The sequence below is a fragment of the Vanellus vanellus genome (assembly GCF_965231255.1).
Source record: "Vanellus vanellus genome assembly, contig: HAP1_SCAFFOLD_224, whole genome shotgun sequence".
Lineage (NCBI taxonomy): Eukaryota > Metazoa > Chordata > Aves > Charadriiformes > Charadriidae > Vanellus > Vanellus vanellus.
The window spans coordinates 154,534-171,272 of NW_028127493.1; the positions used below are offsets into that span (position 1 = coordinate 154,534).

General features: G+C 43.8%; 1 long non-coding RNA gene across 1 annotated transcript; it reads left to right on the plus strand.

The window, feature by feature from the left end:
• The first annotated feature begins 13,735 nt into the window (after nucleotides 1-13,735).
• On the plus strand, nucleotides 13,736-15,871 carry LOC309685227. Its single transcript, XR_014270412.1, has 3 exons — nucleotides 13,736-13,851; nucleotides 15,634-15,766; nucleotides 15,854-15,871. It is a non-coding gene; the product is annotated as an uncharacterized lncRNA (long non-coding RNA).
• The last annotated feature ends 868 nt before the right edge of the window (nucleotides 15,872-16,739 follow it).

Sequence of the window (16,739 nt, forward strand, 5' to 3'; positions counted from 1 at the left end):
ATGAGTCCTTTCAACCTGCTCTCCAGCTGGAAGTGGGAAATGCAAAGGCATTACAATGATAGATTTGCTAAATCTGTTGCCAAGGTCTCTATTACTGGCTTTCCCTGAAGCGGGGAAAAGACGTCCTGTTTAGTTCTATTTTGAATTTGAAATTCTCTGTGAAATGGATTAAGCAGAGAGGGCTTCTTTTTGTGGGTCTGCCCTTGGAAGGAGAGCGCCTTTAGGAAAAGGCTTTTCTGGAGGGGACAGAGAACTTAATTGCTGATGGCTATAAAAGCGCGCCCTGTTTGGGTGGCCTGAAAACAAAACCCGTGAAAATCCATGACTGAAAAATGAGACTTTCTCCTCATGACTGGGGCTGGTGTTTCTACTGATTTGCCAGTTAGTAACGGCTCGTTCCTTACTCGTGGCTGGGGACCCTGGAATTGTTTCCTAAAGCCTAATCCAGCGGGAAGTGCTGGGGATTGCGACAGAGACCAACTTGCTGCGTGGCTAATAAAGTTACTTAAGTGAATAAAGCCTGAGATGTACATAAGCACTCATATACTGAAGAATGAACATAAGCATGAAATAAGCAGGAATGTACTGAAGTTTAGAATCTGGTAGTTTCTCCCCCGTTAATTTGCTTTTGATGGTTATGCTTTGCTGTTCCCATATTTTGACTTTCTTTCCCTTAGTGCTCTGGCTGAGGTTGCTCCAGGAAAGAAAGTGCTGCATATCCCATACAAGGACTTGGTCCTGACGAAACTCCTGCAGTCCGCTCTGGGGGGAAACAGCCGGACCATCATGGTAAACTGATTCTAATTCTGATCCCATGGCTCTAACAGTGGTGAAACTGCGTGTAGATAAAAAGATAAAAGATTGCTTTCTATGCAACATAAAGGTGAGAACCCTTCTGCTGGTCACAAGTTTCTTGCCACTAGGAAACGCATTACTCAAATGGAGAGCACTTCTGTTTTCAGAACAAAAATCTCTCTCTCTCTTTCTACATTAACCATTCAAACCCCATTTCTTCTGCAAGAGTTTTCTGCATATTTGTAAAAACTTATCTAAATAGAGAGAAATGTAGGTATAACACTCATAAGCAGCCCCCCTTTATTTAGAAAAGCCATGCTCTTTCCATAAAATGAAGCAGTATTATGAAGCAACTATATTTTTTTCCTGAAATCTGAGATTATCTTTTGGGCTGTGCACAAGATGTTGCATTCCTAAATAAGATGAAACTGCCAAAGGATCGCCTTTGTCTCAGGGAACTAACTGTGTACTCCAGCATCTCTGGAGAGGTATTTTTTCTTAAAGAAAGGACTATCAGTAGAGAGATGGAGGAATACAAATAGAAAAAGTGCATCTGTGAAAACATTGACTAAATGCTGACAGCCTTGAAACAGCTTACCTGAGTTTCTTCACATGCTAAAGGCGTTAATTTATAGCCAGGTTGCTAAGACACTAGGATTCTCCTTTTATGTTTATGGACTTAATCCCTATCTGATTTTTGGTAGTGTTTAACACTGCTTTAAAAAAAAATCTCCTTCAAAGTCTAATGTCAGTTGATACTTTTCATACGCTTCCAGATTGCGGCCGTGAGTCCGTCAGACCTCTCTTACAAAGGAACGTTGTCAGCCTTACGCTATGCTGAAAGGTACGCTTTCATAATTTTTCCTGTTCTGTTCCTGCTGCAAATTGCAGTCAGGTGCTGGGCAAAAGGACAAAAGATTCCCCTTCAAAGTGATTGACTGCTCCGGATGAAGAAAGAGCGAATCTGTCAATAAGCAAAGGCAGCAGATTAAGAGCTTATTCTGTGTTCGTATTAGCGGAGGGCATATATTTTCACAACTGAGTTGTGGGACAGAGGTGACTGTTTTTCCTGAGAATTCTGGGTCTCTCTCCTACGTGTGACTTAATTCCGCTTCTTTCCTTCCTTTTCCCTCCCAGTGATGCAGCATGGAGTTGAAACGTAGAACCTACAGATGATCCCTGCTGCCAGGTGTTTGTCACCTCTGCTTCCCAGCGCCAGATCCCAGCGACAGTGCCACACAGAGCTATTCCTGCCTGCCCAGGAGCAGCTCGCTTCCCAGTCTGTTGGGTCCTTCTGGAGGAGAAGGTTCCCCCCTCTCCTCCCCTTTGCTCTCCTCCTGCCCTTTCTGGGGCTCAGGACTGAACGCCGCTCTCTTTGTGGTCCTTTCAGTCAGGCTTTTGCTGGGACTCCAGCACGACTTATTCCTTCTTATTCCAGACATTCAAAACCCGCTGGACGCCGTCCTGTGCAACCTGCTGTAGGTGACCCTGCTCGGGCAGGGGGGCGTTGGACTAGATGATCTCCAGAGGTCCCTTCCAACCCTGACCATTCTGCGATTCTGTGATCTTGACCTGTTGTTCAACAAAGTGGATGCTGTTTTTCCCAAAAGAACTTAGTTTTCTTTCCATTTCTTCTTCTTTGGCTTCTTCCCACTCTTTGTCCTGTTTCCTTAGAAAATGTGATCTGAGTAGAGGCACACAATGTCGTCCCTTCTCTGATCACCAAGTACCACTTCCCTGAAATGACTTTGGCTTCCCCCTCTGGCTGAAGGAAGGAGCGACGCCTGTCAGCTGCAGCCTTTCTCAGTGAGACGGGGGGCCTCTCCGTGCAAGAGGGAGTTCTAAGTGGACCGACTGTGTCCTGGGTGGTGTCCTTTCTAAAAGCAAAGGGGTTTTTAGCTCTCCCTGCAAACGGAGTGTGGTGTTCACCCATGCCTGAGCTAGCATACCGGCTTACTGCCACAAAACGCACACGGACGAATTCCCTCTCCTTCTTCCCAACGCATTGTCCTGCCCCCTTCCTTGTGCCGCCTTTTACACTTGCGAGTTCTCTCTGCAAGCCAGTTGGACTCTCTAACCTGGTGGAACACTGTCTCCTTTTCTGGCTTATTTGCCTGTCTGCTTAGGGAGGTAAGTTGGCTCCCAAAGTGCTCTAAGAAGTGTTCAAGGCAGCGCAAGGTAAGTCCACAGGAGTACAGTAGTAGAAGAAAGGGGCAGATGGAGAGATGGGAGGTGGCAGCAAGGCCTCTCTTTTGGTGGCAGCGCAGTCAACATGGTTTGTGAAATCCTCTCTTCAGCTTGGAAACTTGTGCCTGTTACTGAGAAGCTTTTCCCAATAGGATTTTTCTCAGACCTCCTCTTACTCACCCGTGTGAGCAGCCTTGAACTCAGTGTACTGGGTTTTTTCCTGTTATTTATCTCATCCATACCTCTCTGTCACTTTTTGTTGGGGATCTCATGGGCATCAGAAAAGCAAAGGATTCTCCTTTGGCTCTGCTGTGGGAGGAAAAACTGTCCTGATTGCCCCTTTTTTAAGGAAAAGAGATACAGGTGATGCCTAGGAGATTTTTCCCTGCGTCTGATGAAACTAGTGTCAATCTCAAGAATATTTATGGCTGACATGAGTCTGTTTGGTCAATGTTTTTTTTTATTTACAGTGAAGAATGCCAGACCTTAGGGCTCACGTAACGAGCAGTCTGCTGCAGTTTCCAGAGGTGACTCTTGAGGCAATTGGGGAAGAGGAGAGGAGCCGCAATTCTGTGCTGTGCGGGAAGTTTTCTAGAGGTGAGCATTTTCCTTTAAATTTGGACTTGGTATAAAGTTGTTATTGCCTGGAGGTTACCGGAATCATCGGGTCATAGTATCAACTGTGCCAGGTCGGTGCTGTTAAGGTGCATCAGGCTTAGCGAGACCAAAAAGGATGCTTCAACGTATGCTAATATTAGAACATTGGTATAGTTAAACTTTGAAGTTATAACAACCTGCACCGATCTTGTGCAATTCAAATAGTTTACTTAAACATGCTGAGTCAGTGAGCCCTCCTCAATTTTTAATTCCATAAGAAAGCATTTTCAAAAAGGGAATAGTGGTGTTTTTGGCGGTATTTATTTGCACCGGCTCTATGACCATCGTAACATCGCGTGCAGAAATAGTTCTTCTAGGCTGTTACAGAGGCACCCCCCCTGCTTTTTCTTTTCTAGTCTGAATAAAAACAGAAGGAAGAGGGTAACGCTGTTAAGCGCTGCAGCCATATTTCCAAAGTATCTACTAGGATGCAGATGAGTACCCCGGGAGAAGGTGTTCTGTGTCAAGGACAATTAATCAACTAGGAATGAATTGGCTTAGATTTATTATGTGGGAAGCCTGCTTGAAGACTTGCATTCCCATATGCATTTCGATGATTTCTAGCAAAACCAAGCCGAATGTGGTCTAAAGACTCTAGGTCAAGATATTGTAATCTTTATCCCAAACAATTCAGATTCTTCAGTGCAGGAATGACAGGTACAAATGCAAAAGAATAAATAAGGCTGTTAATTTTAAGAGGTATGGCTTGAGGATTTCAGTGGGTGATTTAAGGAATTGACCAGGACGAGGTAAGTCGGTCTTCCTCTGTTAGGTCCTTTTAGGGAAGGAAAGGGGCAGCGACTGTGATTTTTCAGTTGTTTTCTGTCTTCTCTTGGACATTTGCTTTAGCCAGCTTTCTTTTCTCTTCCAGGGAGGAATGGCCTAGCGTGGTTGGCGCGTGGTCCTCAGCTTGAGGTAGTGAACTCTGTGACAGCAGAGCGGCTCTCTGCGCACCGTTTCAGTGGAGTAAAGAAACAGCCTCCCACTGTTCGTGTGGTGAAGGAGTTTTCCTGGCAGAAGAGAACGGGACTACTGGTTGGGTTGGAAGAAGCAGAGGGAAGTGTTCTCTGTCTGTACGACCTTGGAACATCACGAGTGGTGAAATCGTTTGTTCTTCCCGGAAGGGTACGTACTTTTTAATTGGAGAAGCGAAGCTTTTATGTTATTAGGTGCTGCATGACCCTGTCTCAGGACAAGCTTTGGAGCGCCTCTTTGTAGGGGGTATTTCTTGTCTAGTGCATTAACGTACTGTCACTTGAGAGTATCCAGTCGAGAGAGCCTTGAGGTAAAATCTTGGGCACAACAGTACTGTTATCTTTTGAGTTTACAGATAGTAAACCAAGTTTTCTAGTTTTATTGTAGAGCACATAGTTACCTGATTCGCCACTTCCACAAAAGGGCATTGAAAAATACCTTTTTTTTGGCACGAGTGAAAAAAAAATCACTACCCCACACACTTTTCTGTTTTGTTTGTTTTAATGCTACAGTGTGCTTACTCGTCTCAAGCATTTGTATTGCGGTACTTTCTAAAGCGAGGAGTTGGGTTGGTGCTCCACTGGGTGCGTTTGCCTACCGTCTGGGTAAATCTGAGAGTTGTAGCTGAAAAGACAAGTTGTGTGCTGGCATAGGCGTATAATCAATAAGTAAATTATGTGTGTGAAAAAGGACGTAGCTTTATTAAGTTTTATTTCTGAAATCTAAGCAAGCTGGGAAGAAGAACAGGAAAGGGGAAGAAGGAACATGTCATGTATTGAGTCTGTGTCTACAGAAGTGTTTTGAAACCAAATAGAGTTATAAGTCTCAGTTGTATCAGGGAGTCTTTCCATACCACAAAAAGAGTGGTTGAGGAGAAAATATGACGAAGCCTTGGGGGGACAAGTTGGCTGTTGTGTGATGAAGGTTGTGAATTTGGGAATAAAGCCAAAGCTTATCTGAGTTTCTGCTCTTATGGCCTGAATGCTCTTGATTACAAACCTGTCTGGTCTGTTGCTTTCATTTCGCTTCCTATCTTTTTGCTCTGAGGTTAGGTGAGCATAGGCAGGACACAGGTGTTGCTGGTTGGACTGTTGACTTCTGTGGACGACTAAGTTATCCAGGTTAACAGCAACTTCAAGTAATTCCGGACCGAGGTGTCAAGCCATGAGTGTATTAATACAGGGTATGTGTAGTGACTGTATGACTGTCTTTTAGTGGAAGAGTAGGTGTGTAGTTGCTCAGAGAGAAAAGGAATGACTTAGAAAACGGAACTTATAAGCTTAGAAAGAATTTTGGCTTTTTTTTTTTTTGTCATGGCAACAGCTCTTTTTACCCTCTGGAGGATATACATGTGAAATGCAGCAGAAAACTGAAAATGTTAAAGGAGTCTTATTGGAATTGGTTTCTAGTAAAAGCAACTCTGAATTAAAAACATTAGTTCTGTTAAATGGGTTTACAATGGTTGTATGTTTCAGAAGTATGGAATGGTGGTTTCCCAAGTTTTCCTGGTTTGTATGAGGCAGAGGGGTAGCATTTGGATCCTGTGAGCTGAGAAAAGTTTTCTGAGTTCATTCCCAGAATGAGTCGGCATTAGTCTAGGAGCATATGAAAAGCCTGTGCAGAGCGCAGTGGAAAACTAGGCCGTTTCAGGAGCTTCTAGGTGGTAAATGGCAGTGTTAAAATCGGGAAACGTTGTTGGAAGACCGTATGTACAAATGGAGAAGATTCATTTGGAGCCAGTTGAACAACGGAAACAATCTTAGAAGAGAAAGAAGTTGGAAGCGACACTTGAACTTTGGCTAATTGTGCAGCAAGCTGTGTAGCGTATTTCTGCTTCCCTCATAACAGTCCTCAAGACTTGGAGCAGCAAGAATTGGAACAATCAAAGCGCTTGCGATAGTCCTTCGAGTAGGAAAGAAGACTGGAAATTTGATTTGATTTAGAGGGAATCTGAAACAGGAAATGACAGTGGTCTAAATTGCTCCGGGTGCTTCTAAGATTAGAATTCTTGTGAGCAAGATGAAAGGTAAATTGTGGAGCAGGTCGCCAGGCAGAGTAGTGGCAACAAGTGCTTGATAGGGGAGAGGAGAAACCTTTGGGGCTTTGGGGTTTGGTTATTTTTCCCCACCTCTGGGGGTAAAAATAGAAGATAAAAAATGGACTACCTTGTGAAGTTCACTCCCTTGCTTTATTTTCCTGTAACAGTTTGTTGTTGATGTAAAGCTTCCTGTTTGCATTGGGTTGCATTTTGTGAGAGGGCTAAACGATAGCCTGTGTCCTTCTGTTGTATAGCTTCAGTGCAGGAGTCTTCCTGTGCTTGTGCTCTGCTCTGGCAGTGGGTATTGTCCTGGGACGTGTTGCAACACGTGCTGAAAAATCTGTCCTCACCTTGTAATAGAGGTGCATGCCGACTGCTTGGCATGTTAGAGAGCAGCGCGCGCTTCTTCCTTCCATAGTTCATTATTTCTAAGTAGGAAATGGAAGTTGGTAAGCTGTAATAATAGACTGCACCTTTTCAGTTGAAGTTAATTCCGTGAAATAGCTGTAGGAAATACAGTAAAGGGAAGGCAATAAGAGATTTTTGTACAGGGCTGTTTTCTTTTTCTTTTTCCTTGATAGAATCGGAAACCATGCTTTGTTTTTAAGTCTTATGCTCCTGTATTTACTTTCTTGTTTGTGATGTGCCAGTTCTGGCTTCCCTTTTGAATGATTTCGACTTGGGTTGTCAAACAGCTGAAATATTAACTTGTAGTTTTCCTGCAGGTAACTGCTATAGAGCCCATAACGAGTCACGGAGGAGCCAGTGTGAGCACTCAGCACCTTCATCAGAGCCTGCAATGGCTCTTTGGAGTGGCAGCAGTGACTACAGATGTTGGTCATCTACTTCTGGTTGACCTTTGTTTGGATGATTTGTCTTGCAGTGAGAACGATATCGAAGCATTGGGTAAGCTTCAGTTTTTAAACATGAATTGAGGTGTAAGAAAATGTGTGTCTTTTAAAGAAGCAGTATGCATCCCGCTTTGAAGATACTAGTGTGCAGACATTTGTGAGTACTGACTGCAGGTGGCGGTCTGACATTGTATAGTCCTGAACTGATTAAAGCTAGGAGTGGCTGATTACTCCTCCTAGTGTTATAAATGCCCCCTCCCACCGAGATCGCTGTGTCACTACGGTTCTTGCCAGTGAGGTGTGGGAGTTTTACCATCTGAGTCGGTGCAGCTGCCTGGTAGGAAGTTGTGTCGGAGGTGCCCTATTTCTTGGGAACGTTCTTTGGCTCGTCTTAAGTGACTTGGGGCAAATTCTAGGCTTGTTTTCTAAAAAAAATCCAACTTGTCAAAACCCCTGCATTTGGATGAATGAAATCTCTGATTGGTGTATTCAGATTGCATCCACTGTTTCAACTATTACAACAGTGGCTTCAGGAGTTGGTGTCACTTCAAATAGCTTCACTGTGAGGCCCAAACTCCTGATGTATGGAGTCCAAGAGGAATTTGTCTATGAAGGTTACGCTTCTACTTGATTTTTGCCTACGAGTGAGAATGCATGTCCGATCAGAGAGTTCTTATGTTCTTTGAAGACGTACAAAATGGAAATGGCAAAAAAAGTGCTGCATAAATTGGTATTTTGCCTGGGACGGTCGACTTAGATTATGGGTTTTGTGACGTCAGCGTATAAAATGCACGCTAAATGGCATCACGCATTCCTTGTTTTGTGTGTGTAGATCTGGAAGTTGTCACTAGAAGTCCTGCTCAAGTCCCACAGAGGAGAGAAGCTGTGACCAGAGAAGGGAGACGTCTCTGTTTTTATTTAGAAAATCCTTCCGGAACAGCAGTGTCAACGCTGTGCTACATAAGCAGAAGCAATCAGCTCGCTGTGGGTTTTTCAGACGGCTACCTGTCACTGTGGAACATGAAGACTTTGAAGAGGGAGTAAGTAGGCCTTTACCCTTGGCCACGCCTGGAGGGGCAGCGGTCTCCATTTTTTGCCTAAGGAAGTATGTGAATTTAAAGAGGACTTTTTCAGGGACTGAACCCAGTATGAGTACAATCTTGGAATGTGTAGAAATCCTCTTCTGCAATACCTTTTAAGTCACACCTGCATTAAGTGGATGGCCTTCTCCTGCGTGCACTGGGATTGTTTTCCTTATTGTGCCTGTGGATTGAGGAATTGTAACCCAAAGAAGCATGCTTTCCACGTCAAGCAGCTGGGATGCGATAGAGCCGATTTTTATCAGACAGTCTGTTCTACCAGTAGTATTCAGTGAAACCGTTGTTTCCCTGTGTGCGTATTTTGATGAAACTGATTTGAGGAACTCTTTTTCAGATCCAGTAACTGCACCTAGGGCATACTTTGAAAGGCTGAAGTATGTTAGTGGTGTGATTTTGGTGATGCTAGTTGTTAAAATGTGCAGGAGGAAACAAGTGAGAGACGAAAAATCAGTAGCTGATCTGTGTCTGAAAATATATTCTTTCCTCCACGTCAGCTTTGGCTGAAATCAGAGATTGACCCATTCCGAGGCAACGATGCATGTGAATGAAAGTTTGCTTGCAACACTTGGCGGTGAGAATAAGGGAGGTGTAAATTTATAAGTAAGAAAAATTAAGAGGTGATTTAAGATCTGCCAAAGAGCAATCTCACTTGAAATATTTGGCCAGCTTCAGACAGGGATTCACTTCAGCACGTCTGCAGCGACTCACCAGAAGCTGTTGGATGCATAGCCAGTGGAGGAATAATTAGGTGGCAAGAATGGACTGTGAAGGTACCAATAAGATTCACAAGTCTGGAAGAAAAATGCTTTGTGTAGTCCAAGAAATGAGAAGCTACTTGTGTTTGGCACTGTTTTAAATTTGTTCAGAAGATATGCTGCATCTGAAGTTCAATATTGAAGTAGGCTACAACAGTAGGAGCAATCTTTTGCCTGGCTGCTGAAGTAATCCTTTATGATGTTCCTCCTCCTGAGGCAGAGGAGGACATAAGCCCAGGTTATTGCGTTTGCTGGACAGGAGTTTCCTCACCTCTTGACTGTTGCATATACAGTTGTCTCTTCCTTGACTCACTTGTTTGAGATGGAAGTATGACCTTCTGTACTTTGAGGATAAGCTCGTAAGGTCTTCTTTTCATGGAAGAAGCTGCTACCCTTCTACAAACAGTTAGGGCCGGTAGGCTCACCTTTTCTTTTTTCTTTTTCTTTTTTTCTTTTTCTTTTTCTTTTTTTTTTTTTTTTAACGTTGTAGGCACCACTCTCAGCTTGAAGGAGGAAGGATTCCTGTCTATGCTGTCACTTTTCAAGAGCCTGAGAATGATCCTCTCAATTGTTGCTACTTGTGGGCTGTTCAGTCTACACAGGAAAGGTGAATAAACACTTCAGTGTCACTTCAGTGAGCCACTGAATTTTATTTTTTTTTTAATATGTTTGTCGGCATACAGTCGATACAGGTATATTTGTTTTGTTTCTTGAGCTATGCAGGAGATTCGGTCAGGTAGGGAAGGTTTTAAGCTGACAATGCCATTTTTACAGGCTTTAAGAGATGTGAAGAGGGACCCGGTAGTTCCCGCCTTCGGAAAGAAGGCAAAGCAACTGTGGCTGCATTTTTGCGCTTGCATTCTTAAATGATTTCCTTTTGTTTCTTGCTGACTGCTTCACGGTTTGTTTGATGCTCCCAGCATGGTATTAAAATACCATTAAAAGCAGTTGAGGCTGCAGATCTAGAAGACTAAAGGTGCCGATACAACAGCCCGCTGCCCCTAAAGGAGGGCGGTGACAGTATTGGCGATTGCCTTGTGCCAGCTTCAGCAGTCGTGAGCCAGTGAGCCTTCGTGAGCCAGTTCAGCTCACCTGGAGGGAAGGATTCAGCAGAGAAGTCAACGGTTTCCTGCTGGATGACTGCATCACATCCGAATGCGGGAGGGTGCAGTGGGTGCAGGAGAGGGACCGGAACTTTGGTGGTAAGGGAAGGGGAGAAAGATCTCTCTCTCTTTCAGCATCATCTCAGCCGTTCCGAGAGCGACAGTCTTTTTAAGTTTGACTTTAAAGCAGTTGTGATCGAGACCTCTTGGCTGTGAAGAAGTCTATCCAACAAGTTTTAGTCCATGCAACGTATTAAAGCTTTCAAAATGTATGGTTAGCATTTGCCCTTGGAGCTTTTAGTGCCAAAATGTCCTCTTATGTATTTTAGTGGCTAAATGTGGCCAGTTACCGTGTTTTGGGAAGCGGTGTTTTTCTTGTCAGCAAGAGCGTACTATTAAGAAAACGTTGGTCTAGAACTAATGAAATGATTATGAGGATTATAAAGCATCTTTGTAATCTAATTTCCTCATTGATACCCTTTTCAGCGAAGGTGATGCGCTGAGTTTACATCTGTTGCAGTTAACATTTGGTGACAGAAAGTGCTTGGCGTCAGGACAAGTCATGTATGAGGTAAGATGTGCACGCGTGTGAAAAGAAGAGTTATTTTCTGTGGGTGAGCATCAGCTGAGTTCGCAGGGGTAATATTGACCATCAAAATTCAGAGCTGACTGGAAAAAAAGTAGTCTTTTGCTGAGTCTTCTTGGGCCTGGCCTTTGTGCATGCTTTTTGAAAACAAGGCGTACAATTTTGTGCTGCAGTGTCGTGTGTTGCAACTAGATTCGTCTGCAAAGAGCCCCTATCAATTCAATTCCTGAAGAGGAAGCAGCTTTTACAAATAAAATTATTCTTAAACAGCAAATTGAGGGCATGTAGGAAGAAAAGACAGGGCCTCGAATAGCTTTGTTTAACCAACCTGCAGACTTGAATAAGCTTCCCTCTGTCTCCCTTTCTCCAAAGACGGTCATCTATACCTGTTTCTTCTTTGCTGATCTTTGGGTTTAGTTTCTTGGTTTCCTTTTGAGCTCTGTCAGCTGTACTTCACATGAAATGTACCTACAGCGTCTCTTACGTGGTGATGATGCTGAAACCTTGTAGCTGTAAAGATAACTTGTTCTTCTCTTGGGCTGGGTTACCTATTGAATCCACTCTCAGAGCCAGCAAAATATGTAAATACAGTAAACAGTGGGATGACTCGTTCAGAAGAGAATACAGAAATGTACAAGCTGGCTCCAAAGGTGGTGCGTTTAAAATGCAGGTGAGGTATCATTATATCTCTGGTATGTAACAGATATAGGGCGCATCTGTGTAATGTAGAATTCTATTCAGTAGTATGCTCGGAAGTCTTCCAAAACCTTTTTGAGGGGAAAGTAATGTTAATTCAGAGCAAGCCTTTCCTCCTATTTTGATCCTTTGTCTTGCATATTCTCAACAGGACAAACCCCAAAAGGTGCATTAGGCCAGGATCTGTACTCTACCGTGGGCACTTTTAGTCCCAGAACACTTCCTTGGAATCACAGCTTGGTCGGTACCACATGACTGTCTGCCTACACGGCTGTCTGAGACAAGTTTCTTTCCATCCTCACTGGCAGAAAAGCGTCTACTTTCATATCGGAGTGTGACCAGTGCATCTCATTTGAAAACTCTCTTCCTGTTTTACTGGTCGATAAAGTCCCTCCTTCATCACTTCCATACAATGGAGTTCCTTAAGTGGGATTTGCTTGCCCCAGTGTGGGAAGTTTCAAATAGACTGCTTTGCTTCAGAAGTTGTCTTAGGCAGGAATTGTTTTGGTATTATTTTGCCCTTTCCCTCTGCGCCCTCTTTGTGGAGGACTGGCTCTTCATATATGAACGAAAGTCTAAATTTCTAGCTCTTAAAATTAGTCTCTGACAGGTTTCTGGAGTTTTAGTACTTTACCTGATGAAACTGTCTTTTGGAGTGGTGGATGTCTCGTTCAGGACAACATCTTTTATTAAAATTGGGTGTAGTGATCATTCATTCTGTACCAAAAATGAGGCTCTTTGCCTATGCTTCACATCAGTTTTTCAAAGAGATGGTTTTCATTTTCCTCATCTCCTCTGCACGTCTGTTATTTTTTTTAGGAATGAAAACCATATTTTTTTGTAATTATTACTGGTTTTAGACAGCCTTGATATTTATTTGAAACATTTCCTGGAACTATGAAGAGAAAGCTTGCCTCTTCTCAGGTGAATTAGATGTATGTTATGAGATCATATGGGAATGTGTTGTTTCATGCTAGTTTAGGAAAGTTTTAGGAAACTTGGGTAGAACGTGGTGTGATCCGTTTCTGGGTTGGCTTTTGTTTGGTGGTGGTGGATTTTTGTTGTTTTTTTGTTTGGTGTCCACAGTACGCCCAGTCTTGCACCGTACAGCAGACAGTTCGAAGCAATGCTGTGTTTGGAAAGACGGTTCATTTTAGTTAATGCTTACTTAGCAACTGGTGGCATCAGGGGTTGAACACAATCCTGCCGGGGTTTCAGTGTATCTCAAAGCAGTTTGCTTACTCTGTAGTGCTTTGTGATCCTAAATGCCTTGGCCACGTGCATCCCATGTCCTCTCTGTTTTCCCCTTTTGCTGTTGGCTGTGCTCGGTGAAGGACCTGAGGGCCATTCACCCATTTCACCCAATTCACCCATTAATCAGTCTCTGACAAGATGAGAAGAGGAGGTGGCAGGAGCTTATGTGGTTTGAAAGAAGATTGTTCCTCAGTAAGAAGTTCTCGTAGTTCCCAGCGAGGGATGTGCGTTCACTCTGGCGATGTGCCTCTAGATCATACCTCTCGACAGAGCTTTAGCTGCTGCGATGGCGTGACTTCTCTGACTTCATCAGTTCTGTGACCAAGACACGGAGGAAAGAGCTTTGTGTGCATGCGTGCTGCGTTATTTCAGATATCTCTTTGTAGATATATATTTAGGTTTATAAAGAAACCTTGACATTGCAAGGAAGTCTGCAAAACACATTTAGATCTGAATGATGTTAGGGAAATGCTAGAGTTTGAAAACGTGCCTGGTCTGTACCGCCAAACTTAGCTGTTGGGGTTTGACACTGAATTCTCTTGCATGTCATTTGTAGTTTCTATTTATTGTCACAAATAAGCTCATGGGAAATATACACGGTAAAATATGCTTATTATATGAGATATAGAGTGTCTTTCATATTTAGCTATAATGTATGTTTTTATCTCAAAATGACCCTTTGTCTCTTCTGTTGTTTCCCCAGGGTTTGAAAAACTGTGACGAGAGGTACACTTTAGATCTCACGGGAGGAGTCTTTCCCTTGAGAGGGCAGATCAGCAGTATTAAACTACTCAGCTGTCAGACCGTAGAAAAATTTCTCAGCCCTGTTGACAGAGAGGATAGCATTATTGAAGGTTTGTTCTGATGCCTGTGTTTGATTATTTTAAAATACGTGGGTTTGGAATGTAAGCAATGGATGCTGTTCTGGCCACAGGGTCTGAAAGCCTTAAATATCTGTACAGACTGGATTGTTGGGATTATTGAAAAAGACAAACCGTGTGCTTAAGTTATGTGAGACTTCTTTAAGGTAAAAACTAGGTGAGTTTTCACGCTTGCTGACATGCTCTAGCGATGTATGGTGGGGTCATCTGTATACTGCTGGTCAGGCATTTTATTCCTTCAGCTGTCACCTTGGAACAATAAGATCATTCTCTCCACTGCTTTGGAATGTTATCTGAATCTCTTTTTGCCCTGTTCAAACCTGTTTGCGTGTCTACTTCCAGATGGTAGTCCCTCACAGGTGGTGCTCCCCAGGGCTCAGTACTGGGGCCTGATGTCTTTAATACCTACCTTTATTAATGATCTGGACAGGGGAATGGAGCGCACCCTCAAGAATTTTTCAGAGGACACCAAGCTGAGTGGGAGCCTTGATCCGCTTGAGGGTAGGAAGGCTCCACAGAGGGATGTGGACAGGCTGGCTGGCTGGACTGAGGCCAACGGTCTGAGGTCCAACAAAGGCCAAGTGCCAGATCCTACGCTTGTGTCATAACAACCCCATGCAACAGTACAAGCTTGGGGAAGAAGTTCTCAGGATCACAGCCATCGAGGGGAGAGAGAGCACTTCACAGCAAAGTTTCTAATTGATATCGAATGTGATGTTCGTTGTATGAAATCGACTTGTTGGCCAGGTCGGGTCAAGTGCCCGGGTGTCGCTCCTCTATGATTCTAAGAGTGGCTGGAAAGCTGCCTGGTGGAAAAGGACCTGGGGGTGCTGGTCGACAGGCATCTGAATAGGAGCCGACAGTGTGCCCAGGTGGCCAAGAAGAGCAATAGCATCCTGGCATGTCTTAGAAATAGTGTGAGCGGCAGGAGTCGGGAAGGGATTGTCCTGCTGTACTCGGCACTGGTGAGGCCACAGCTTGAAGACCGTGTTCAGTTTTGGGCCCCTCCCTGGAAGAAAGACCTTGAGGTGCTGGAGCATGTCCAAAGAAGGGCAATGAAGCTGGTGAGAGGTGTAGAGCACAAGTCTTGCGATGAGCGGCTGAGGGAACCGGGGTTGTTTAGCCTGCAGAAAAGAAGGCTGAGGGGAGAGCTTCTTGCTCTCTTCAGCTACCTGAAAGGAGGCTGTAGTGAGGTGGGGGTCAGTCTCTTGTCCCAAGTAACAGGATGAGAGGAAATGAGCTCAAGTTGTGCCAGGTCTGGTTTAGAATGAGTATTAGAAACAAATTCTTCACGGGAAAGGTTGTAAAGCGTTGGAACAGGCTGCCCAGGGAAATGGTTGAGTCACCATCCCTGGAGGTACGTAAGAGACCTGTCGCTGTTAGGTTAATGGTTGGACTCAACAATCTTAAGGGGCTTTGATCTTAAGGGTCTTCATCTGAAATGCCTTTGGATTAAGAGAACTGGTGTTGTGTGTGTAAGTGTGGAGGTGTGAATGTTGTGAATAGTTTATGTTAAAATCTCTATTCCAATTTCTGGTTTGTCAGGGTTTCTTTGTTTATTTGGTGTGATAATTGTGGTCTTTCGTTTGGAATATGCATGGAAAGGAGCTATTCTTAAAACTCGCCATTGAGTCAAAGCTGGAAGTGAATAATGCCAGCTGTGTGAGACAAGCATATACGATCGAAAAGTGGTGTTTTAAAAATATCGGATCTACCCTATTTTCTGCAAATAAAACAATGTCTTCTCTTTTACAGCAATATATCCTGACATCAGTGTAGCAGTCTTCAGTTGGCAAGTGCAAACATACGGTCAAGGCAAACCATCTACTTATTTGGGCGTATTTGACATTAACAGCTGGTATCATGCTCAAATGCCAGACTCGCTAAGGTAGATTTTTATTAAGTTGCTTTCAATATCCCTGCAAATAATTCATTTGAATGTCGGCGTTTAGCTGACGCCCTTGTTTTCTTTAAGGCCAGAAGAGTTCCTTCATGATTGCCCCTATTTTGCTTTGTGGTCACTGGAGACTGTGACAAGCATGACTTCTCCCGAGCTCCTTTTGGATATTCTGGTACATGAGCGCAGTCTACGTCGGGAAGTTCCTCCTTTTTATCCACCACCGGAGCAGTTTTTTAATCCGAGTGCCTGTACTTTTGGTAGGTATTTCAGTGCTTTTAAGAGCGATAAGCTTAAAATGAGATGCTATTTCTCGGTTCTCTTGTTCATTGTCTGTCACACAAAAACCAAACCCAACCCCCCACACCCCCAACCCAACTCTGATGACGTTGTACTAACGAGGTATTTCCTCTTGTGAAATATATCTGGCAGTCTGCGGAGTTTTGCTGCTTTTGAGACGTAGCCTGTGAAGTGGTGCTGGTTATAGAAGGAAATGACTTGGAACTGAAGCTCAAAGTACTCAGTTCTATCTTTCCAGATACTGCTATGTAAACAATGTAAACTGGTCATAACATAACTGAGAGAGTCTGGAAGGTTGTCAAACGTTTGTTGTTTCTGCAGATGGCACGTGCTTGCTGAACTCCGGAGTTGTTCACATGACTTGCACCAGCTTCCAGAAGGAGGTGACCTTTTATTCTGTCTCTGTTGAGAATGTCACGAGGTGGACATTTTCTAAGCTTTCTGTTGCACTGCTTTCAGTGTCTGAGACCATTTAATGCTCCTCCTGCCCATCCACACGCGTAATTGCAATTGTAGCCTGTCACCAGATTTATGCAAATGCTCATGCTTTAGGTCCGCTCTTGGGACTGTAAAACCACCACGGTCTCCTGTGGAAGCATGATCAGGGATTGGATGTCTAGAAAGGAATGCAATGTTGCTCTAGGAGCAAGAACAGAAATGTTGT